The sequence below is a fragment of the Pseudorca crassidens genome, chromosome 3, assembly GCF_039906515.1.
Source record: "Pseudorca crassidens isolate mPseCra1 chromosome 3, mPseCra1.hap1, whole genome shotgun sequence".
Taxonomy (NCBI): Eukaryota; Metazoa; Chordata; class Mammalia; order Artiodactyla; family Delphinidae; genus Pseudorca; species Pseudorca crassidens.
This window is the reverse complement of record NC_090298.1, coordinates 78,737,553-78,761,449: the sequence shown is the minus strand read 5'-3', so window position 1 is coordinate 78,761,449 and position 23,897 is coordinate 78,737,553. Positions and strand designations below refer to the sequence as shown.

General features: G+C 36.5%; 1 long non-coding RNA gene and 1 pseudogene across 1 annotated transcript in view; both read right to left on the bottom strand.

Annotated features, from left to right (window-relative positions):
* LOC137221522 (uncharacterized) overlaps nt 1-23,897 on the bottom strand; it is a 105,469-nt gene that overhangs the window by 52,306 nt on the left and 29,266 nt on the right. The gene's annotated exons all lie outside the window — the stretch shown is intronic.
* LOC137220749 (oligosaccharyltransferase complex subunit OSTC-like) lies at nt 7,259-8,086 on the bottom strand (annotated as a pseudogene).

Below are 23,897 nucleotides of genomic sequence, written 5' to 3'. Positions count from 1 at the left end.
TATGCTGGTATCCATGACATGGAACTTATGTCATATTTGAGAGCATGTCAGAGAGGATGGCTTGCCTCCCAGTGTTTTCCAGGAGCACTGGTGTTACACCACACACACAGCTTTGAAAAGCTAAGCAGATTTCAAATTTGCTTAAATAGCTTTCTTGGCCAAGAGTCATGTAAGTTGCCAACTGGCAACAGAATCATTTTCCACTCAAACTTGACAGCAGCAGGATTTAAACAGAAAACTGGGAGGAGGGCAAGGGAAGTAATATGCTTCCTTCCTCAAGGTAGTTTTGGACTCTTTGGCACCGGAGAAAAGTTTTAAAGATGAGAGAAATTTTACATGAATATTACAGTATTTATTTGCAATGTATCAAAAATTAATTGAAAAGGAATAGATAGTTGCCATCAGAACTCCCTTTCTACCATTTTTTTTCATATTCTGTGAACTCTTTCTTAGAAGACATTGGAATTTCTTCATTTGGGTGCTCTAATTCAAATACAGTGAACCTGGATTTTTTAATTAATTTCTTTTTTATTGAAGTATAGTTGATTTACAGTGTTTCAGGTATACAGCAAAGTGATTCCGTTTACATATATATATTCTCTTTCAGATTATTTTTCCATTATATATTATAAGATATTGAATATAGTTTCCTTTGCCATACAGTAGGTCCGTGTTGTTTATCTATTTTATATATAGTAGTGTGTATCTATTAATCCCAAATTCCTAATTTATGCCTTCCCTCTTGCCCTTTGGTAACCATAAGTTTGTTTTCTATGTCTGTAAGTCTGTTTCTGTTTTGTAAATAAATTCATTTGTGTCTTTTTTCATTAGTGAATCTGAATATTTTGAGTCAAATAAGAGTCACTGGACTTCAGTGATCCTACAGAAGTTCTTCTCTTCCTTTAAAATATAACCCAAGAGCAAAATAAATTTTTTCATATTTCCCTTATTCTTGACAGTAAGAGAGTAAGAGGAATCAGGGTAAATGCTAATAGATATTTAAATCCTCTCTAAGAGGAACTCAAACTGATGGCATTCTAACTAATTAGGAAACTTGTAAGGATAAAGTTTCTACATGCTTCCTCAGAAAACACTATTCCAAAGTACTAACAAGAAATGTTTTCTTATTTGTATATACGTGGCTTAATTCCAAAAAAGATTTGAGGTAAGGCATAAAGATATATACAGTATATTGAGATTTAAAAAAAATAATAAATGAGGGAACTAGGAAAAAAATTTAAAAAATTGTAAGAAAAAAAAATAAAGACATCAGTGCTAAGTGTGGGCCATAAACTTGCTCTAAGCATCCTAGCAGTCAGTAGAAAGAGGTGAATTATATTATTTGATATCTGTAAGATTAACAGCAACAATCATGTTCTCAGAAAAAAACTTAGCTTTTATCTAATATATTCCTCCTGCTAGGGTTTGTAACAGTTTCCTTATATTTGCTTGTAAATGAGAACACTACTACTCAGGCTATTGAGGGGAGAGAGAATGTCCTTATATTTCAGAGATTTCTACTGCCATATTTAGGGGGAAGATGTCATGATACCAGCAAAATTAAATAAGTATACCTAGTTAAGACAAAGGACACCCAGTAAACATATTCTATAACAATATTCCCATGTGAAATTTTTAGCAGTTGATGCTCCTTAAAAAAATTTGTAAGAAAGACTGTTTGGTTCCCAATGATGAAATGATTTACCATTAGATACTTTAAATCAAAGACTAGTAGTTTTATATTTCATGGAACTATATGTCTGTGGTAGACAGAATAATGGCCCTCCAAAAATGTCCATGTCCTAATCCCAGAAACCTATGAATGTTACACATCAAAAGGTACTTTGCAGATGTGATTAAGGAACTTGAGGTGGTGAAATTATTCTGCATTATCTGGATTGGTTTATATAATCACAAGGGTCCTCATAAGAGGGGGCAGGAGGGGCAGATTCGGACAGAGGAAGAGCAATCGAGAGATGGAGAGGCTGGAGTGATATAAGGAAGGGGACACAGGCCAAGGAATGCAGGTGACCTCTAGACACTGAAAAAGGCAAGAAAATGAATTCTTCCCCAAAACTTCCAGAAAGAATGCAGCCCTGCTGACACCTTGATTTTAGGACTTCTGACTTCCAAAACTATAAGATAATAACTTTGTGCTGTTTTAAGCTCACCAAATCTGTGGCAATTTGTTAGAGCAATAACAGGCAACTAATTCAATGACTACAAACTCAATATATTGATATTACTAATCGATTTCATGAATTTCTACCCAGGTATTAATAGTAAGCAAAAATGTATTACGCAGCCATAAAAAGGAATGAAATAATGCCATCTGCAGCAACATGGATGGACCTAGAGATTGTCAAACTGAGTGAAGTTAAGTCAGACTGAAAGAGACAAATATCGTATCATATCACTGTGTGGAATCTAAAAAAAAATGGTACAAATGAACTTATTTACAAAACAGAAATAGAGTCACAGATATAGAAAACAAATTTATGGTTACCAAGGGCAGAATGGGGAGGGGAGGGATAAACTGGGAGATCGGGATTGAGATATACACACTACTATATATAAAATCTGATAACTAATAAGGACCTACTGTACAGCACAGGGAACTCTACTCAGTACTCTGTAATGACCTATATGGGAAAAGAATCTAAAAAAGAGTGGAGAGATATATATATATATAACTGATTCACTTTGCTGTACACCTGAAACTAACACAACACTGTAACTCAACTATACTCCAATAAATTATTTAAAAAAAAGAAATAATGCTCACTTTAAAACATATCTCCTGGGCTTCCTTGGTGGCGCAGTGGTTGAGAGTCCGCCTGCCAATGCAGGGGACACGGGTTCGTGCCCCGGTCCGGGAAGATCCCACGTGCCGCGGAGCAGCTGGGCCCGTGAGCCATGGCCGCTGAGCCTGCGCGTCCGGCGCCTGTGCTCCGCAACGGGAGAGGCCACAATAGTGAGAGGCCCACGTACCGCAAAAAAAAACAAAAGACATATCTCCTATACTTTAGTTAAGCCATAAAATGAGCCCCAAGTATATCTAGGTACTTTGAATATAACAATTTTCAAAATGTGCTTCATAATACACTGGTTCTGTGGGATGTAAAAGGTGTTAAGCACACAAAAAAATAATTCTAAGGTCAAATAACTTGGAAAAACTATACTATTTAATTGTAGAATAATTAAAATGATTTTTTAAAAATTATCCCAGGAGTCTAGATTTACCAAGAAACTTTCTGGGTTATTCAAAGGATCCACATCCATCACCACTCCACTATCAAGAGCAGGTGGAAGATGAAGGCAAAGTAGTAGAATAAATGTACTAAATGATAAAATGAAAGTGTCCTTCCAGCTTTAGAAAATCTGGCTAATCAACCCTATTCACAATTTCATACTCCTCAGCTCATACTCATGCAGCCACCTCTATAGTCCCTGTTCACGAGCACAAGGCCAGCTCAGCAAGGAGACTCTCAGATAACATAGCTGCTTCTTGGTGTCTCTGCCACCTGCCACTGACCTTATCCATGGGAGCTTGCCCAGGCTTTTATTTGGAGGAATGACACCAGGACTACTCACCAATCAAACTGAAAAAAACAAGCCATTTACTTCACTCATTTAACCCAGCCCCTTGTACGTAATTCATCCTCCCAACATACTCCACCCGCCCTCATCCAATTCTCTCCAACAATAGAGGGAAAGACATTTGCCAAGAATATAAGTTTAGTGGAGCACAAACCTCAAACATGGACACTGCAGAAACTTCAGACTTACTCCTAAGGAACAAGATTTCCTGGGGAACAGAAAAATGGCTTCAAAGCTTGTCAACAAGAGCCAACGCTTGGTCTCTCATAAATACTAGAGTAAATATTTTAACAGATCTCTTCACTGTAGAGCTAATGAGTACCATGTATTTTTAAGAGAAAAGGAAAACAGTACGGTGTTTTTTAAATATTTATGACCCAGGAACTTTCTCCTCTGGAACATCTACAGAACAACACTTGGAAAACAATTTGCTAGTTATATATGAAATTTCCGAAAGTCAGTCAATTCCTTTGAGGATTATAACGTGAAAAGTGAAAAATAAAAAGCCCACGTAAAAAATTCTACATGGGCAATTTTAGAATTCATTATGGCCAAATAACAAGGTAAAGAAGTTTATTTCTAGATATCAGGCAGGAGATTTGGGCCCTTATTGATGAACTGCTATCGCCAGGCTAACTGAAGTAAGAATAGCCTAAGAATGCTCAATTGTCAGGCAAACGATTAAGGCAGAAATTGAGGTCATGAGGCCAAGACAGGATCAGAATCAACGAAGTCAACATTTGGCATGAAACTGACACAGTTAATAGAAAGCCAGGTCACCAAAGTCACCCCTACCTGCCAACTCAAATACGAAGCACAGAAGCTCAAACAACGTGATTCAAAATCAGTACCTCAGCATCACCCCAAGTACTAAAAGTTAAAAATGTAGGAAAAAATATTTCAGGCGAAATAAATAATGTGCTGAGAAATAACTGTCATTATTTTTTAAAACCACAGAAAATAGCCATAAAGCGAACAATCGTTCATCTACTGGGAATTCCATAGGCCTTTGGCCCAGAACTTCCTTACTTATAATCACCTTGTTTTTCCTAAAGAAGTTTTTTAAATGCTATTTCTGGGAACTTTCCAAAAAAGCAGCATAAGAAACTTTTTTTCCACAGGAACTTACCAACCAAACTTCCCCATTTCACAATAATTTTAAAAGTTATCCACCAAATTTTTATATTCCAGGAAGAAAAACATAATTATAAACATTTTTTTTTAACTTAGAAAAGCCTATAAACACCTACAACTACACACACTAATACACAAAACCTAAATTACTGTAACACAGTATAGTCTTATGAAAAGAAACTTCACAGCACAGGGCAGCCATCGTTCTTAGAAGAGCTTATCTGTCTTTTGGTCATCAAGGTGATGTAATTATATTACTTATATTATTTATGCTTTCACAAAACACACTTTAGATATGATCACAATAATTAATATAGTTTGTCATTAAAACTCATTCATTCAACAGATATTTATTGAATGTTTTCTCTAAACAAGGAGCTAACGATGGTGAATACTAATCTATCTATGTGTCTATCTCATAATTTCATGCATTTAATTCCTCTCCCCACAAATATAAAATTACTGGTGACCCCAAAAATAATATTTTATAGTTATACATCTTTAATTCTTTATGGAGATACATAAAGGGAAGATAACTTTTCTAAATCTTAAAGTGCGACAATCCTTTTAAATCGTGTATTCTGGGAGGTTTACTATATTTTTATACAGTTTTGGAGGACATGCTTTCTTAAAATGTTGAATTAGTTTACCTTTTTTCTGAGGTTTATGGGTAGCACATAATTTCGTCAGGTATTTTGAGACTAAAGAAATAATTTCAAAGAGAAAAAAAGCAGTTTAATGCATGCTTTCTTAGTAAAAAGCTCTAATTTTAAAAGTTAGGCATTTGTTTTTTTAAAAATCAAACTAAATCTGCAGAGGTTTTGTTTAAAAATATGCCTAGATTTACTTAATGTTAAAGTTTGATAGCATTTCCACTTGCTAAAGCATTTTAGCAGAAACACTTACCATAAAAGCAGCCATGGAAACTGAAATGATACATTGCGACCTGGAATATTTTAAAAGACAATTGTCTAAATAAAAGATTTTTCAGTAGCTAGACAAGCAGCTTTATTTGTAAAAAGGAAACTGTTTCCCAAAGAAATAACAGGAATGAACCCTAAATTCTTACAACTCAAAATCATTTTTCTAAAAGTGTTGTGGCCTTGACCCTTAATATGATGATTAGACTAGATTTTTTGTAAAGTATTATAACTGTTGATTTAATAGACTCATATTTCTCACAACTGGTTATCTTTTTAATGTAATGTCTTATATTACATAAGCAATCTCAGTACACAAAGAGGGAGCATTGCCACTATTTGCCGGAGCAGTTAAAAGATAATATTATGTAATTTAAGCAACATTCTCAGGCAAATCTATTAACAAACAACACAGTTATTTCTTACTATGTAATCAACATTTGCATTAGAGATAAAAATATTATACCTCCTCCTGTGATTCCTTAGTACTGAGGAGTCAGTACAGTTTTGTTTTGTTTTTTTTAATGTGTTGGCTTGAAGGAAGTTTTATTTTTTATCTTCTGCATGAGTAAAATTATCTTAATTCCAAAAATTACTCATTGTAAAGAACTGGGTGCATTAAGAGTAATTTCCTTAAAAAAAAGGTTATTTGCACATGAAATTTTTGTGGAGAAACTGGATTAAGTCTACAGCTCATTCAGTCTAGTAATTTACAAACAACATAACATGCTATGGGGAAAAGACATAATTTTTCTCAATATTACTATTCACAACACACACATGAGAAAACTGAAATTGAGAGATATTAAGTAACTAGCCCAAGATCATATAGTTTGTGAACAGCAGAACTGGGCCTCAACCACCTGGGCCTTTCCAACAGACTGGGACCACCAAAATTTCCTGCTTCGCTCCACAATGAACATCCAATTTCAATGTACTCTAAAAATAAACACAAACACAGAACACATTCTATAAACCAGTTATGCTCAGCTTTGCAAAATCATTATTAGAAGTATTTATGTCTTCTCAGGCTAGAAAAATATTTCATAATTCATTAAATTTTTGTTTTAGTAAACTATTTTAAGCATAAGTTTTCTTTCAGGAAAAATATACACACCCTAATTCATATACATAGAAAAGTCAAGTTAAGAGAACTAAACATGTATCCCCAAAAAATCCACACAGGATAGAATCTCTAGTCCCAATTTTAAGCCTCCCATCAGACAAAAAGCTCTTACCCAACCATTGATTCTCATGCCTATTGAATGATGTCCTCCCCAGGTCAAACCTCTTGGCCCTACAGTGTGGGTCACAGAGGCAAGTTCAAGGGCACCGAAGTGGGAGAAAACTCTCTTCAGTAATATTCTTTTTAAAAAATACTGATTTTTTAAAATTTAAAAGAAACAGAAAAGCATTCTATATATAAAGAATAACTTCCCTTTCCCTTTTATTCAGAGGTTTGTCATGCTTACTCCAAGAATAAATTAAGCATTCCCATTATCAAATATTTAGGGTTTCATTTAAAATTCTTTTTTGTGTTTGTAGTAATTCATATTCAGGCAGATTCCAGGCCCTCAAAGCAGCATGAATTCACTTTTTTAAGGGGTTTGTAAAAAATAATCACTTTACTCAATATTATAGTTGTAGAAATGAAGTATACTTTCTTTAAGAAATAAAAAAAAGAAGAAAATGCCACTTAACATCGTTGGTATGTCAGTATAGGACAGCAGGAAAAAATACTGATAAGCTTGTCACTTTGATACCAAGAAGACATTCTAGTCCAAGCTATAATACGCTTCCTACGTTTTCACTAGATGTTTCTTTTCTGCTGCTTTTCATCCTTTTCCATATTTCATATCAGAGGACTGGTACAGCCTTGAAAACTTCATTAACAGGAGCAAATTCAATATCCACCGACTTCTTCTCAAAAGGCATTCTAAACCATCAGATAGCCCAGCAGTTTCATTCTCATGAATACTCCATGAAAAAAACTCAATAGGACACAGATGAATCCAATGAATAGAAGGAGAAATCTATTGAGTTTGGGAATGTCTGGTGCATTGGATCAGTCCAGGGTTATGAACCTTAAACCTCCCATTGTAAACAGGAAGCAGGATGTGAGTCCTTCCATAATGTATTGTCCATTTACTCTGCAGGCCAAGAAAGCTAATGGTCTCTGATACCCACGTTCATCAGTCATGGAGCTGACACTTGGAGTTTTGACAATAACATCATAAATGATTCCTCCAGTGATGAGGAAGTAAGACACCACCACCAGAGCGTACACTGTCATGGCCGACAGCATGTGCACCCAGGGCGGCTTCTTCAGCTTCAGGATGGGACATTCGAGCACTAAGAACAGGACTCGGTACAAACTCTCCATGTTGGTGGCGGCAGGGTCAGCTGTCGGCCGCCAGCCCCACACGCCATCCGGGAACAGGCATGAATTCATTTTTAAACTAATTTCCTTGTTTTGCAGAAAGGCAGAGAAAGTCCAAACTCTTCGTGTAATGACATTTTTCTCATTAACAAAGGCTTTTAAATAAATCTACTTCTGTTTTCCTAGTAATCCTAACACTTTTAATATGATGCTTACTTCAATTTCTAAAGAATCTGATACAAAAGTTAGTGTGGGTTCATCAACCTACCCTGGCCTCCTCTTCACCTGTTTAGATTCTTCTGTCCCTTATAGATGAAACTCCCTTATCACCACCACCTCCCAAAGGCCTCTGCTAACTCTGCTAGGTTGGAATAGGTGTCCTTCCAACCTGCCATTACAGCATCCTAGGGAAAAGCTCTGTGGTAGCATACTGCACTATGATAATAATACCTTTACATGCTTGTCCCCACTTATAGAAAGTAAACCCCTGTAAGGCAGGAATCTTATTCGCCTGTTAATTGCATTTAATAAATACTTTTGGAAGAAAGGAAGATAAAAAAAATCAAATACATTTCCTTTCCTTCCCTTCCCCTTTCACCTTCTTCCTTTCTTTTCTGAACAATTCAGACCATTATCATGTGGGGCAGAACAAGACTGGCATCAAGGTGTAAAACCCAAGCAGGGTGAGGAAGGTATCCAGGTAGGAGGGTTCCTAGCCTGAGAGTCAGTGAGGTGAGGAAAGCATTCATGTGAGGGGTTGACTTGGGGCAGGAAGTCGGAAGCCAAGTGGAGTGACACAGGGATTCCTGCAGGAGGTACACGGTATCAGAGGCACAGCAGAGAAAGGAAGGAGTCCATGGATTGTGGTAGCTCAGTGTGAAGTCAGAGCCCAAAGAGAGTGAAGAGAGCATCCACTGAACTCAGGGCATCAGAGCTCTAGCTGGGAGAGGGGGTGGCCACTTGGAGTGGAGTGGCACCCTGGATGGGGTTTCAGAGCCCAGCAGACTGAGGAGGGCATCCCTGGAGAGGGTCTGAGCCTGAGCGGAGTGATGAGGGCATCTATGCAAGAGTGGCGACCCAATGTGGGGATCAGAGTACCTAAGTCAGTGAGGAGGACAAAAGGGGTGACAGTCAGAAGCAGGAGTCTGAGCCTACACAGACAGACGAAGGGCTTATAGGCCGGGGGCGTGATGTGAGGTGTGTCTGAGCACTGTGAGAAAGGCACTTGCATGGGTGTTAAGGAGACTCTGGCCAGGCCCCTTCAGTGCTGGACACTAAGACCTAGCCTGGGGTGTTGGAACACGGGTTGTGGTGTGAGGCATCCACACAGGAAACAATGACACTGGTTACATACTGGGGGGTTGAACAAGCAAGTAATCCTGAACAAAGACATAGTAATGATAATGGGAGTCAAGTTTCTTACTATGGAGGAAGAGAAACAAATACAGAAGGGGCCAAAATGTAAATGAATCCTGAGGAATTTTGTTTTGGAATCTAAATTCATCTGCAAGAACAAATAGGCAAAGTATAGTTAAAATTGTTCTAAATTTAAAAATAACATGAAGAATCGATTAACAGCAGCGGTCCCCAAGCTTTTTGGCACCAGGGACTGGTTTCGTGGAAGACAATTTTCCACGGACCAGGGTGGCGGGGGGTGGTTCAGGCAATAATGCGAGCGATGGGGAGCAGCAGGTAAAGCTTCGCTCACTTGCCTGCCACTCACCTCTTACTGTGCAGCCCAGTTCCTAACAGGCTGTGGACTGGTACCGGTCCACGGCCTAGGGGTTGGGGACCCCTGATTAATAGCATATTTTAAATATATTGATCATAGTATATTTTAAATAATATTAAAATGTAGATATTATATAGTGTATTAGTCTTAGTATATTTAAAATTTTGATATAAAGCTTCAAAAATATCAGTGGGGAGAGAGAGGATACTTCACTAAAGGTGGTAGATCCAAACCCTGGGAGACCTAGGGTGGCTCCACCTTCTTCCCGCTCCCCCTCCTCTCTGGCCACACTCCCTGCCCCCATGGTACAGGACAGGTATATAAAGTGGGTCCCCTCGCCACCTCTTGCTGCGGCATTCTCCTCATCCAGGAGAACACCTTCTGATAAGGTACTTAAACCCATTCATCTGGCTTCATGTCCAGTTGTCCCACAGGATGCTCACACATGGCTGCCATTCCTATAAAATACAGGAATACAGGCTGACTCCTGCAGCCTCCTGTCTCTGCTCATTGTCTCTCCCCAGTTCTCCTGTTCCAACAGGACAGGGAGTAAATCAGTCAGTCAGCTGCAAGCCAACTGTTCTTGCAGAATCCCCATTCTCTACAAGCAATTCACTTGGGAGCCAACTATAACCTTCCTCTCTCTCGCCCTGCCTTCCTCTCTCCATAGAGTTCTCTTATATAAACCAGAGGAGCCTACAGTTAGAAGAAGGGGCTAGTATATGGTGAGGAGGTGCAGATCTGGTTTGAGTCTTGGAGGGATTGTCTCACTCCAGCTCTCTTTAGAATGTGAGATACTGGCTGTCCAATGTGTCCTTGGTTTTGTCCCCTAGTCAAGAGCAACAGAAAAAACCCCACTCAAAATCCTAATACATACACTAATGCAAAGGAAAATATCACATGAAACTGGTAACCATGGTTAAAATCTAGTAGGGGACAGACTGTCACAGGAAACGATAAAAAAAGAGAACTTACAAGGGTACATCTGAATCTTTTCCAAGACTATATTCACATATTATTTGTGTAATTTAAAATAAATCAAAAGCAATGAAAAATTTAAAAACTAATTATTAACAGCCAAAAAAAAATAATAGTGAATATAAATCACAGAATGGGCTTTGTCACCATAAAATCAATGAAGAAAATTAAAAGATGAATAATTTGCTCATATAAAGTAAATAAATGTATATATGCTTATCTCATATAAATAGATTTATTAAAACCCTAATGCTTAAATGAGCTAGAAACATGAGTTAACTATTCATAAAAGACAAAAAATAATTGTCTATCTAAGTCTGAAAATAAACCAATATCTATTGCTTGCCTCGGGGTATTGGATTACTGGTGGGGTTTCTTCCCTTCTTTTTTCTTATAAAATTTGTACAATAAATATTTATCTCTGGGCTTCCCTGGTGGCGCAGTGGTTGAGAGTCCGCCTGCTGATGCAGGGGACACGGGTTCGTGCCCTGGTCCAGGAAGATCCCACATGCCGCAGAGCAGCTGGGCCCGTGGGCCATGGCTGCTGAGCCTGCGCGTCCGGAGCCTGTGCTCCGCAACGGGAGAGGCCACAACAGTGAGAGGCCCATGTACCGCAAAAAATATATATATATTTATCTCTTTATAATCAAGAGAAAAAAAACTTTTAAAAAGCTCCTCTCACGCTATCCCCCCCCCCAAGAGAGTATATATGTATATATATACCAAATATAAATTTTTGGTAAGGGAGTCCCAATACTAGTGAAGTAAACAGAGAGCAGTACAGAAACTAAGAGCCCAATATGTAAACCTAATGATTTATCCTTTTCCCAGAGAAGCAAATATTTTAAAACAGTTTTAATCCATCTGATGGATTATAACTGATTTTATACTTTAAAAAGTCACTGAATCTTTATTACAGCAGTCTTGAAACATCAACACATATAAAGAAATTTAAAAGTTGTTGAGTTAAACAATAAGTATGGTTTTTTTAATAATTTTACAACTTTCTATAAACTATTTCCTATAGCTTCTCAGTGAGAAAGAAAATTGTTTTCCTCTGCCCTTCAACAACTCTGACACTTACTATACCTTGTTTTTCACTTTGAAACTTTATGTGCTTTTTCTGCCTTCACTTAATTCCTGTATGAGGGGATCAGCTACTAAAACTAAAAATATCAGAAATTCCAAAATTAAAATGTTAATTTGTTTATAGAGTATAATGAAATCTCAATACATTCATTACAGTCATGAAACATGAATAACTTTACATAGTATATTTCCCCAAGAATAAGTAAACTATAATTTTTTTTAACTTGTATAATGTACTTTCTTTTAAAAAGAAAAATGCACTAAGCTTGTAGAGCTAGTCTTGTGTCTAAAATTAACCCATGAATCAACTAGCCAAATACAAGAGTATGGCCTATATCCATGTAGAGAATTTTCTTCAAAAAGCTAACCCATAAAGAAATCAAACACCAAGACACTTGCATCAGTCGGGCCAGCTCCCTGCTCTAACCGAGGAAAGCTGGAAATGGAAGCAAGAAGCAGTGATCAAACACAAGACATGGGAGCACTCCTATGAATACTAATGAAGAATCCTGACTTACTCCCAAAAGCATTCTTTGACAATTCAAAGGCATGAAACCTGCCCGTCAATTCAATCTTTCTATCCGTGCAGCTGGTAAAACCCTATCAACTGAAAAACGAACCATAAATTATATATTTCTTGAAGCAAAGACAGAATCAAAGGAAGTAATGTAGTTTTATGATACCATTTTAATAATGTGAACCAATCTTGAGTTATCCTTTTTAATTAAATCAAAAAGAACCAAGATGGTTTTTAACCTAACATGAAGTTAAATACTATGTAACAGATATACTGACACATTTATTTTTTAAAGAGTGGGAAATTTTACTATTTTTTCCACATTTGAAAGTATCACTTTCATTATTCAAGTGTGGATTCAACTTCATCAAAACTGAAGAGGTTAAACAGGGTAGTATTAAGCAAACTCTTCTTAGTGAACTGAGGAATACCTCAACCAATTCTACTTAAAGCCTGTTAAAGAGGAGTTAGAATTTTAGCAAGCTAAAAATTTGTCATGTAGAAAATAGCAAGCAGTTCTCCCGGAGATCTGTGGGCACTGGACACTTACTTAATGCGAGCGAGCAACGTGCCCCTGATTGCAGTGGGACGGCTCACAGACATGACACGTTCAGTGCCAAAGCAAGGGCTCTAATTAGCGAAGGGTTCCGTCTGACAGTCAAGGGCTTAACCTTCATTGGGAAATAATGAGCCAGACAATATTTGAAGCCTCCATGTAAGATTTAGAGAAGAATGGGGGTGCTGAGAACTGCCTTAAATGTGCTAAACTGACAGACACAGGTGACCAAACAATGAACTGCACACTTGGCAAAGGAGAAGAAAATATTTGGTATATACTGGCGACCTCCAGAGCAGCATTCCTCTTTTGTCCCTGAATTAAGATGAAACAATTTAATAGGCCATATTATTTGGTTGAATTACTTTAAAGAAATTAGAAGACTTGGTGGAGGAGATATATTTTCTGAAAACGTTTCTCAGATACCAACTTTTATGATAAGGGAACATCTGGGAACTTCTCTGAAGATCAGAGACAAATCTCAGTTTAAAGGCTAAAAGTTCATTAGCAAACACAAACACTCAGTGGTTAGAATTACCTAGAATGACGTGAAAGCCAAGGACCCAAACTCTAAGTAAATGAGAACATATCCTTCTTGTCTTCTAATCTATAAAATTACTACTGCTCCCAAAAGTTTCTTGCATACATGATTTTTAAAATTCTTTTCCATTACAGTTTATTACAGGATACTGAGTATAGTTCCCTGTGCTATACAGTAGGACCTTGTTGTCTATTTTTTTTAATTTTTTAATAAATTTATGTATTTTTGCCTGCATTGGGTCTTCGTTGCTGCGCGTAGGTTTTCTCTAGTTGTGGCAAATGGGGGCTTACTCTTCGTTGCAGTGCACAGGCTTCTCATTGCAGTGGCTTCTCTTGTTGTGGAGCATGGGCTCTAGGCATGTGGGCTTCAGTAGTTATGGCACATGGGCTCAGTAGTTGTGGCTCGCAGGCTCTAGAGCGTAGGCTCAGTAGTTTTGGCGCATGGGCTTAGTTGCTCCGCGGCATGTGGGATCTTCCCAGACCAGGGCTCGAACCCATGTCCCCTGTATTGGCAGGTGGTTTCTTAACCACTGTGCCACTGGGAAGTCCTGTCTATTTTATATATAGTAGTTTGTATCTGCTAATCCCAAACTCCTAATTTATCCATCTCCAACTCCCTTTCCCCTTTGATAACCATAAATTTGTTTTCTATGTCTGTGAGTCTGTTTCTGTTTCGTAAATAAGTTTATTTGTATCATATTTTAGATTCCAAATATAAGTGATATCATATGGTATTTGTCTTCCTCTTTCTGACTTACTTACTTAGGCATACATGATTTTTTACTCTTAACTGCACAAATTCTTAAAAGAGTAAAAAAAAAAAATTACTCTTTTTATTTAATGTAACTGAATCTGGGGGAAAAGTACTCATGTTTGACTGTTCACCAAAACAATATGCATTCTTTGATAAACTAAGTAAATAACTATTAAATTAATCATTGGTTTTTCCTACTTTACCCACTCAATATGTTATACCTAAATTAGCTAAGCCTTTTAGGATATTTATAAACTGATATATATATTTATAAATTCATATATATGTGTATATATATTCACACACACACACACTCATATATATACAAGCTACATTATCTGGAAGAAAGTTACTAAATTTGAAAATCAACTGCTTGTAGAGAGTAAATATAAACATTGTAGAACAACACAAGGTTTCAATTACATGTTGAAGGTATATATGTGTCTATATATATACATATATACTAATGTTTTACAAATTCTAGTAATGCTGAGTTGTCTTCCAGTATTTGTTTAGAAGGTATAAAAACTCATGGCTCAATAGTAAAATGCTAATTGAGTTTGCTAAAAGATGTCTCTTAAGAATTATAAGCCCCAAGTAAAAAACCACTAATAATCTTAAAGTCCAGTAACTGGGGTTAAAATTTTTAAATGAAGAGCATTGCAAAGCAAATATCTGGCACAGGTACTAAAAAGGTAAAAAAGGCAAAAAAATCTGAATTCTGAAATACATCTGTCCCCAGTGATTTCAACTTTACGGAACTAACAGATTACAAATTGTACATTTGTTTTCCCAGTCAAGACACTGAGAATCAGGATTTTTGTTTTCTCTAATAGAAATATTTCAAAATAGAATGCATACATAGACTCTGGAGAGAAAAAGAGAAATGCAAGACTTGAGTAGAGCTATCCTTGTTTCCTCTTCCTTCCCTTTTTGGACAGGCAACCATTTTCTCTTGGGGCAGAACAGTAAAGGCTCTGCTGTACCATGACTCCAGGAAAAATAAAGGCACTTTTATCTGCCCGATTTCTTGTCAGGTGAAGGGAGAATTATATTTGGTGAATTTTCAAAAGCACCCTGAGCCTTCAATCAGGCCTCAATGTTCAAAGATCTCATGGAACAGAGGTTCGGGTTAACCAGAAGACTGGGCAAATGACTTGGTGATTTTAAAAGGCACACTAATAGATGCAAGCTACATTATTTGGAAGAAAGTTACTAAATTTGAAAATCAATTGCTTGCAGGGGGTAAATATAAACATTAAATAGCATCACAAAGTTTCATTAGCTCATAGTTATAAAATTGGCTATTATAACTTTATACCATATATTTTGTTTGCCAACAGGTTTACCTGGAAAATATAAAGTATGCCTATTTGAGATCAAAGAAGGTGATAGCACTTATCACCTTCTAGCAGGGTGCATTTTTTTCTTATTTATTAACTATATATACTATCTTAAAATTAATAAATTATATATTAATTAATGTAACTATAATATATTAATATATTATCATAGTGATCATTATTTGTCTTCTCTGCTAGAATATAAGCTCTACTCTGGCAGAGGTATTCATAGTTTTTCACCAAGCATGTAGAACAGTGCCTGGCACATTCCACAAAACTTGTGGAGTGAATGAATAAAATATAAAAGTGAAAATTAAAAGAAGGAAATCATTCTACTGAAGATACTTTACAGTACAACAAAATCAGATAACAATTTTTAAAAATCATATCCAGGAAGAGTTAATTTGTTCTCATTAAAGAAAAAGTGCCATACCACCAGGACCTCTAGCATCACTCTCAGCTGGAGAAAGTCTTCTCCATCATGGTCATGTCTTAGCACAGGGGTCTCCCCTCCCTAAAGACCTTGGCTCTAGTTCACCACTCTCAGAATAGTAATCCCATACCTGGCTGTGGTACTTTCCGTCTGAACTGATTCTACCATAAAATTTATACTGCCACTTATTCAAGGGAATAAAAACATGGTTTAAATGTTTATCCCCAAGGTCCTGGAAACAGATCTGAATAAGAGTTGGAGCCAAAAAATTAGACATGGATTGAGACTATAAAGATTTCTATGTTCTTTCTGCTTATCCAAGCATTGAATTTTGAGGTAACCACTGAAAAGCACAACTGCAGCTTTTGGTTCAATCACAATTTGATAATTAAATATCATTTAAGTATGAGCTATAGCTTTCCTGAAATATAAGGATAGCTCAAAATGTTTGGTAAGCTATAGATAACAACTGAGTGTATTAGACAACTCAGAAAAGATAGTGATGAATTTTGTGAAGGATAAAATTGAACCCCTTCCCCCTAATTACAACACCTCTCCATCTCAACATACACTGACTGCAACCCACACCCACACCCACAGTGTCACTACAAAAGAAAGTATTGCCTTGAAGATATCAATGACTTCCTTCTTGGCAAATCCTCTTCTCAATGATTCTTTGGCCAGCATTTCATAATTTCTATTGTCTTAGTTTAGGTGGCATTCCACAATCCCAGATATTTTCCTGCTTTTACAAAGATCTGAGACATTTAACAGCACTCCTCACTGAAGTCATCCCATGGAGCTAAGTTTTCTCTTCTCTTTTTCTTTTATTTCCATTGACAACTCACACATTTTTATAATATTACCTACTAGAGAGTGTGCTTTCTTAGAAAAGTTATCGTTCTGATATTCAGTAAGTGTTCAAATATAGCTTCCTATTCAAAACATGGTTTTCCCTTTTTTTCAAAAGTTCAAATAAAAACAAAAGTTTAAAAAAATGTATCTATCCTGCATTCTAAATAACTCATCTTAATGATTCTTCTTTTTATTGGCCAGGCTATTCCCTTCAATTCCCACAGCCACCATATTAGGCTAGGTCCATAGCAAACTTGAAGTAAACATGTCTATTGTAGGCTGAATCATAGCCCCCGCACCCCTGCAAAATTCACATATTGAAGTCTTTACCCCAAATACCTCACAATGTATCTGTATTACAAATAGGGCCTTTAAAAAGATAATCCAGGTAAAATGAGGTCATATGGATGGACCCTAATACAATATGACTGGTGTCCTTATATGAAGAGATGAAGACACAGACACACATGGAGGAAAGACCATGTGATGACACTGGAAGAAGATGACAAAAGAGAGACCCTCAGAAGAAACCAACCCTGCCTACACCTTGATCTCATACTTCTAGCCTCCAGAACTGTGAGGAAATAAATTTCTATTGTTTAAGACACCGAGTCTGTGGTAGTTTGTTACGGCAGTTCTAGCAATAATACAACATCCATCTCATTATCTGATCCATTAACTTGGCCAATGACCCCTTGTTCTCTGACCACAGTAAATATCTAGCATGCTTTTCTCTTGGCTATGGGTTTTTACCTCTTTATGCAATTTCCCTGATATAAAAGACACACATTAGGTGTCGTTTCTGCTCCTCCTCTGCCCTTCCTTTCCATGTTCTCAATTATATCCATTACCATACTTCCCCTCAGTCATGCCACTCAAGATCAATTCACCCTAGATTTCCTCTTTAAATTAAAGCTTCCTTTATAAGTCCATCCTTGCAATAAAAAAAAAAAACTAGTAGGCTCCTCCTATATCAATAATTGATCTTTTTCACTCAACTTGTATTCTACCTCATCTTATAAGAATAGTTAAATTCCATTTTGAAATTCATATATTTAAAGTATGTATCTCTTATGCTGGAAATTTCCTTTGTGGTCTTTCCTTAAGAAATCTAAAAATACCTGATATTTCATGTACACTTTACTCATTCCCAAATTACTTTTAAGTGTTTATAAAAATGGAAGTAGGGCTTCCCTGGTGGCGCAGTGGTTGAGAGCCCGCCTCCCGATGCAGGGGACACGGGTTCGTGCCCCGGTCCAGGAAGATCCCGCGTGCTGCGGAGCGGCTGGGCCCGTGAGCTGTGGCCGCTGAGCCTGCGCGTCCGGAGCCTGTGCTCCGCAACAGGAGAGGCCACAACAGTGAGAGCCCACGCACCGCAAAAAAAAAAAAAAAAAGAAGTATTTTTTGCTATACTCTATTTGAGTCAACTCTAACCTGCTAAGACACTAATATTTAAGATACCCTCCTAGAAGGGCTAGCTCATCTAAGAAAACCTTAAGACCAGGGAGGTCTGTTATCACAACTATATTCTGGGAAAATTAATGCCTGCAAGTAAAAGACAAGACCTTAAAGTATAAAAAGCAAGTAAACAAATAAATGAAAACCCACAGTTTTCAATACACACACACACACACACACACACATTTAAAATACACACATTTCAAAGTACTTTAAATTATTAAAGAGGAACTATTATGCTTGCAATATCACATTTTGTATCACTGACTCTATTCACTTCTGCTAGTAAGATTGAGATTATGAAGAGGCACTGAATACTAATTTTAGCAACACAAACCAACTGTTTTCATGTTTACATAGGGCAAATATTAATTATTTTTTTCATGTGCAACTATCTCCAACATGTTTCAGTCAAAAGAATTATAATGGAAATTAATGAGAATTGTATGGTTTACATTTTCACTAACTTGAAACATAACCTTTAAACAAAATGGGTTCTACTTTATTGACATAATTTCTAAAAGGACAAGTTTTAGACGAAGCTAATAATAAGTTAATAGTCTTCAAATATGTGTTACAATAGGAATATTATGGGAGCCACAATACTTATTTTCCTGAATTGTTCAATTGGATTAAAATATAAAAACAATAAATTTATAACATCTTATTATAATTTTTTCACCAATTTCTACCTCTAGACCTAAAACTAGACAAAGACAAAAGAAAATATATCCAGATGATGAGAGTTTACTAGTCTAGAACATATTCTATGGAAAGATGAAGAAAGGTATCATGACAATCAAAGAGATAATGACTGGTCTATTAATTTAGATATTTTTTCAGTAGAAAGAAACAAGAAACTCAATGCAAATAGGCTTAAACAAAAAAATTTTTAACGGAAGGGGAAGATTTATTGGCCCATATAACTGAACAGTCAAGAATAGGTTTATATTCACATACAGCATGACGCCATCCTCAAACCTCATCAGAATCCTTTTCTTAGCTTTGCTTCCTCCAGTTTAATTTTTAGGCTGTATATAATAGCCTCCTCAAAACTCCAGGTTCTCCCTTGGAGCTTCAATAGCCAAAAACCTCAATACTCACATCGCCAAGCTCAGAGGAGAAAAGAGAGTATGTGCCCCAACATTCTCACCAAAATCCTCCTCTGTTTTATTCATATGGACCAGTTTAGAATACATGTGCTGTCTTCAGGCGGTATACTCTAATAGATTAAGCTGAGTCTCACCTCTGAAGTTAGGCATGAAGTCAACCCAGTAGGGAATGGTACCAGGAAAAAGGGAGCATGGATTTTGGCCAGCAAACTATCACTATAACAAGGATAGCAGATCTTCAAATGTTGAACACTACTGTTTCAGTATCATATCATATGAGAGCTTCCACTTTTCAAGCCAACTCTGTGAGCACAGTGTTAAAGGAATTTATTTACCTTGATTGTATTAGTTTTCTATGCTGCATAACAAATTAACACAAACTCAGAGGCTTTAAACAACACCCGTTTATTGTCTTGCCGTTCTGTAGGTCAGAAGTCTGCACACAGCTTGACTGAGTCCTCTACTCAAGGTCTAATGAAGTTGAAATCAAGGTGTTGTCTTGGCTTCTTTCTCATCCAGAGCTCAGGGTCCACTTCCAAGCTCACGGGGTTGTGGCAGAAATCAGTTTCTTGTGGTTGTAGGACTGAGGCCCTGGTTTTCTTGCTGGCTGTCCACTGGAGACCACTCTCAGCATCTAAAGGATACTTCCAGATCCTTGCACCATGGACCCCTCCATCTCAAAACCACCAATGGAGAATCTCTCTCAAATTGAATTCCTCTCACATTTCACATCTGTCTGACTTGTCTCTGATCTCTAACCACATACTTAAAGGACTCATATGATTAGGTCAGGCCCACCCAGATAATCCCTCTCTAAGATTAACTGTTTGGGATCTTAATTACATCTGCAAAATTCCTTCACAGCAGTACCTAGATTTGATTGAATAACTAGGTGAAGGTATATATGCACAGGGGCCAGAAATCTTAAGTATCATCTTAGAGTTCAGTCTACCACACTAATATATTTTGGTTTCACTTTTAAGGAGGGTAGAGTAAGAGTGCGCTAAAGGGGGTGGAGAAGGCTTTTGTTTTCTTAACAAATCCATTTGTTTTGTGGAAATACCACAAAAAAGAAAGCTATGGCACAAGAGAAATCGCCTAAAATTTTAAATAGCATGAAAAACACAAATAGAAAAGTAGAACAAAGAGGAGAGTCTGAGTTTTTAGTTCTAATTTTGGGTTTTTCTTTTTGTTTCGTTTGCTTTTTAGCAAGTCAAGTGACAAATCTGGAACCTTAAGTCAAAATGTTTTTTTTAAGAGGGAAAGAAAGTTTATCGTTTAAAAAAGAGAACTCAATTATATCTAAATTTAGAGTATAGGTCAAGCTTTTTCTAATGCTTTCTTAGAAAATAAAAAAGGAAAGCCAAAGAAATCTTCCCTAAAAATCCAAATCAAATATTAGTTTATGAAAGTTCTAATTATCTTGGATATTTTCTGGTTAAAAGCATGTATTGTTAAATGTCTCAGCTATACAATGTATTTTAAAAGAGAGAGAATGAGCAAAATGAACCATTTTTGTCTCTTAAGAAAAAAAGCTGTTCTTAAATTTTCCTCTGGATTAGTGATGTAAAAGTAAAGCATTGCCCTCTAGAGGAAAAAGAGCTCTCTAGAGCAGATAACTATTTCATAATAATGTAATGTCATTATATACATACTGTCCTGCTAATTTCAGGTTTATGTTCTTCTGTAGGGTATAGAAAAGAAATAGAAAATAAGTTTGGTATAAGAAGTGTTTAAATTTTTTTTTAATAAATTTAGAATTTTTCAAGAGTTTGGTAAACTCTTTAATTTTTGGTATATTAATTTATAAACCTTTAACCAATTATTTGCACTGTAATCATGAAATAAAGGTCTGTCTTAGAAAATGGAAAGTTTTTAGTTTTCTTAAAATGTGTAGATTTAAATCTACCAGACTTTTTCCCAGCTACTAAAACAACAGAACCATGTGTATGTAAAATACATATGATCTTATATTAAATTATAAAGAAAAGTGGCTAACAAAACTGACACATATAATTTTGCTACCATATTCAAACTTAATATTTAGGGAGTTTAAAAGCAAGTAAGAAATACAAGAGAATTTAAAATTTCAATGGCTATTTTGGCAATCCATGTCATGAATTTCCCTATTACCAGAAGAGTTTTCAGCCTGCTCACATCATCCCAAGAGTCAAAGTCAGAAGCCGAATCGAGTTGTTTAAACATTCTGGTCTCTGCTTTTAATATAATTCATCAGTTGTTTTCAAATTATTCTCCCCAGAACCACAACCAGGAAGAGTTATGGGCACTGCCTCACCCATGTTTCCACCAGAGCAGACTTTCTCTAATCTGTTAGAGTTCCATATAAACTTAAACAGTTCCAGGTTTTAAAAAAGAAGGAAGAAAAAAAGGAAAGAGAAAGGAAGGGAGGGAAAGAAGGAAGGAAAAAAGAGAAGAAGAGAGGGAGGGAGAGAAGGAAAGGAGAGGAAAAAAAGCAGCTTAAAAACTGTTGGTCTCTTTAAATTCCCTTCTTAGATTATATAACTATTTCCTTTGTTTCTCCCTCTCCAGGGTTGGCAGCAACAAAGATCTGGTTGCTTCAGGCTACTTCCTAAAATGAGAGATAACAGGAAGTACAAACCCAAGCCTAAAGCAAATGGATGAAAACAGCATAGAGCATTATATGTTCTTAGCCTAGATTCGACATTGTAGAAGACTTGTAGAAAATACACAGAAGAATATTTTACAATGTGGGTCTAAACACACTATATGATGCAGAAGATTTCTTTGTGTAACATGGCATTTGTCTTCCTCAACAAATATCTACCAGCTATCTCACATGACTTTCATAATTAGACATGTCCCTCCCACTTCTGTCTTACTCCAAGGTACCATGGTATATTTACACATTATAAATGTCTTAAATATTTACAGATCTACTAATATGTCACAAGATAGCAGGATGAGAGGTTTTAATGAACTATTAAGGGAAATTGCCAAGATAAGTTTCTGGTTTGCCTCTCTGTGTTGATTTTCCATAAGCAAATGATTAAACTGCTCTTTAGGAAAGGAACTGGGAACCATAGTTTTTTTGCATCTTGAGATTCAACCATATTGTAAAATTCTCAGTCACTTGTTTTGAATGCAAAGATTCTTTGACCAGGGCATGAGGAATTTTAGCACACAAACTACTTATACTCATGGAATCATGGAATCCAAATTGGCTAGGCTTACATCAATCCTGGCTTGTTTTCATGCCCTCTTCACCAGCAGTTATCAGATGTGGCAGCACCACCACAGAAGAAACGAAACTCTTCCTGAATAACTCTTAGAACATCCCTTCTGCTTTTTCCTGACATTTGCAGAAGTTGCTTACTACTCTAAACTTGCAATCAGCAAGCACTTCAGAAGCCCTTCTATTTTTTTACCCATCCAGTTGACCCAAATTCCATCACTGCTCTACCTCCAGCCTCTCCCACCCTCTCCTCCAAACCTACCTGGTAAGTGCTAAATCCCTTCTTCCCCCCAACTCAGTCACCTCATTTTTGTCTACTGCCAAATAATTTGTCTTCACATAACAGGGTTTAAAAATAACCCTCTCACTTAAGAAACTGTCTGATATAACTAAGCAGAAATGCAACTGACCAGACAAAGAATTAGAGAATAGGATTTTACACCAGAAATTTCTACAAAAAAACATTTTGGAGCAGAGATGTTTAAAATTAGTCAATGATTAGTGTCACAACCCAGCTCTCAATCCAAATCCTATCCATGATTTCCTTTCACACAAGCTTGGAAGATGTAATAATGTTATATTAACTATCTCCAATAAATCATTTTCAAAATTAATCATGCCTTTTAAAGGTCTCCCCAAATATGATCAAATCCTTTATGTGTGACTGACTGCATGACAGGTTAAACAATGTACACAATGGATATCGGTGTTCCAAACGTACCCGAAGCATCCTGGAAAGAAAGGAGGCCCGGTACTATCCCCTATTGAGAACGAAAGGTCCCCAAATTATCTATTGTTCTTGAGCCATTATAATAATAGCTCACATTTATTGTGTATTTACTGCATGTCGCATACTATAAAAGCACTTTTTTATATATTAACCTATCTTAAGAGTATGATTATTATTGGCATTTTACAGACGAAGAAGAGACGCATAGACAGGTTAATAATCTGCCAAAATTCACCATTGGCAGAGCCAGGATTTAAACCCAGGCAGTCTGGCTGTGGGCCCCAACTACCTTGAAAAGCCTCCAAAAAGTCTAGTAAGGAAATGTGTGCTTAGATCCTAAAGATACTGCAGAGATTTCCCCATCTTAGCAAGCTAGCCTAAAAATTGTACAGCTCCACAATAATGTTCTTTAGAATGACAATAAATACTTTATTTAAAGAAATGAAAAGAGACACAGGTGAAATGCAATGGTTAGAAATTCTCTGACTAACAATATAAGAGAAGGAACATTTGAAAGTCACAAATTGCCTATGAATATTCTTAAGTTTCAAA